Raw genomic sequence first — 3187 nt, 5'->3', positions numbered from 1 at the left:
CCGTCAATAGCTGCAATTACTTTTGGAACATTCGGTTCCGGATTGTACAATTCATTCGCGAATTCCGTCACATGTTTAGCGATGTAATTTTCCCTTGTAATTGCGTCAAATCCGATATTTTCTGGTACGAAATGTAACATTAAAGACTTCCTAACCGTAGCAATAGAAGAACTCACTGCTTGCTTACTGGGGTATTGAAAAATGGCAGCTAAAAAACTATCGGAGAGACCTTGACGCATTTTACATAAAAACATCAACAGATCCTTTTTACTAATATTATTTCTATACCCATCATTACGTCGCACACCTCCGCAAGAAGTGAACAGCTCTCGAAATTGTTCTTTTGACATAGGACAAAAACATTCAAATTCTTCGTCTGACAGACTATTTTCATCGTCAATTCTCTTCATATTGTTAGCGACTTTGCGAAGCCCTTGTAAGAATAACTGAAGTTGAGGTCCTTTGATAACGTATGGCCTATTGACAAATTGCAAACCGAGAAGCAAAGGTTGCAATATAAACCCTTCAATGTCTGATGATTTATTACTTCGAGAGGAGGTCTGTTGAAGGAACCTTTTCTCTGAATAGCTACTTCAAGTTTCGCAGCATTCTCGTCACCATCTATTCGAGTCATTAGTCGTGGGGCAAACCGCCTGTCACATACATAACAACGAAGAAAGTTTCTTAATGCCATGCTTTCACTAAAACATTTACTTGATTGCTGGATGAATTATACTTATGCACAGTATGCGTGTTCACATAGTCAAGTCAATGATCAAACCATACGTAATATAATGTCATTGCATCGAATGACATGTATGCAACATATATAGCAAGCAAGAATCATTTACTTACTTAATGTTAATTTTTGCAATGTATGAAAAGTACAATATAATACTACTAAACCGACTTGTGAATTACAGTTATAATGCGCTTACAGTTGTACTTTATAGGGGATTCAATATTATACATAACATTAACATAATTATTTTTTAAGGCAATTATGAAGGAGAGGAGCTTTCTTATCGATTTGAATGAAACTTCACAATTTTGTATATTTTGGTGCATACAACATAAATCTATAAGAGAGAGAGCGAGAGAAAGAGAGAGAGGGGGAGGGAAAGAGAGAGGGGGGAAGGAGAGAGAGGGGGGAGAGGGAGAGGGAGAAGGAAAGAGAGACGAGGGGGGAGAGGGAGAAGGAGAGAGAAAGAGAGAGAGAGAGTTAAAACTGTCGCTTTTAATTTTAGGAAAAACGTTATTAAGTACTAAAATTGATCGTTGCGTGGTTAGGATGTCTGTTATACCAATATAATGTAGACGCATATGATCATGCATAGTGACATAAAATTACATGGAATTACAGTACTAGTGCAGTGTAACAGCAACCTCTCAAAATAGTCTGACACCTTTAATTGTGTGCTATTATTTGACTTTGTATTTATATAGACTTTTCAATATGCCAATTATTTTCTGCTTTAAAAAAAACATTAACTCTATTTCTATTATCTTGCTTAACAATACAGTTAAAAAAAGATAATAGAAATAGAGGTTATGCTTTTTAGAAAATAATTAGTATATTGAAAAGTCTATATAAATAAAAAGTATAATAAATACAAAGTCAAATAATAGTACATAATTAAAGTAAGGCGCCAGACTATTATAGGACAAGTTGCTGTTATACTGTATTATTATTGTAATTTCATGTACTTTTACGTCACTACGCATTATCATGTGCGTCTACATCATATCGGTATAACAGACATTCTAACCACGCAACTATCAATTTTAGTACTTAATAACTTTTTTTCTAATTGAGAGCGACAATTTTAACTTATAGATTCATGTTTTACGCACCAAAATACACAAAATTAAAATTTTAGCCAAATTGGTGAGGAAGCCCTTTTCCTTCATAATTACCTTTTTTAAACCACATTTAACTGCAATAATTAATAAAATTAAATTAAATTATTTATATTTAACCAATTAATAATTTTTAAAATATAAGTAATTTATCTGAGACTATTTATTTATTATTGAAAAAATTAATAATTATTTTTAACTAATTATTAATTTTCAAATAAATAGTAATTTATTTTTTATAAACTATCTATTAATTATTTTAATAATAAAGAATTTATTTCTACTAATTACCAGTTTGCAAAAGAAATTAATTCATTTTTACCTAAATACTAACTTTCACAAACTAGATATTTTTCTCTGACAAATTACCAATTCTTTAATTAATCTACACTTCTCACAAAAATTAAAGGAACACTAAATTGATCTTTAAAAATAGGCAAAATTCAAGCAGCTGTAACTTTGTTAAAAATGAACGAAATTTAAATTTTAAAAAAAGGATCTTAAAGCTTGAAATTTCTACTTTCGAAAGGTTACTATTATTTTTTAGTTTCTGTGAGTTTGGTAATTTTTCCATTTAGAAAACTACGAGCTGGACAAAATAGAAAATTTTTGTACAACAATTGTACAGAACAACAACGCAGACACGTAGAAACATTTAAAAAAAAGATTTTACAAGGAAAACTTCAAGCTTTTACATTAGGAAGTTGAAAATTTTCGCAGATTTTTTTTGTGCACTTGACAGGCCCACAAAGTGAGAGAAAAAATTTCTATTTTGTCCAGCTTGTAGTTTTCTATATGCAAAAGTTACCAAACTTACAGAAACTGAAAAATAATAGTAACCTTTCGAAAGTAGAGGTTTTAAGCTTGAAATTTAAATTTCGTTCATTTTTAACAAAGTTACAGCTGCTTGAATTTTGCCTATTTTTAAAGATAAATTTAGTTTATTAGTATTTAGTGTATAATTTACTTTTACTTAAATATTATTAATTTTTATGTAAATAGTAATTTTTTGTAACTAATTACTAATTTGCTAATTCAATAAAAATTTAATTTGTTGTTATTGCTAATTTCGTGAATAATTAAAAAATAAAAAATAAAAATTTTTTGCAGATTCTTGCTTAACACTACAAAATAGGTGATATCAGTACAAAATTACCTTTTTCAAAAAAGGTAAAAAAAGGCGCCAAGTACACGCAATGTATTTTGTAAATTCAAAAATCTAACCTAACTGGTAGCTTTATTTCTTTTTCACAAAATTATATTACCTCCCTTACGAAAAAGTAGTACTAGCAATCAGTACTCAGTACTGAGTGATCAGTACTCGTAG

Source organism: Temnothorax nylanderi, unplaced genomic scaffold (assembly GCF_030848795.1).
Source record: "Temnothorax nylanderi isolate EJ_2023f unplaced genomic scaffold, tnyl_v1.0 TNYL_tig0653_pilon, whole genome shotgun sequence".
NCBI classification, from domain to species: Eukaryota; Metazoa; Arthropoda; class Insecta; order Hymenoptera; family Formicidae; genus Temnothorax; species Temnothorax nylanderi.
This window is presented reverse-complemented; position numbering follows the sequence as displayed.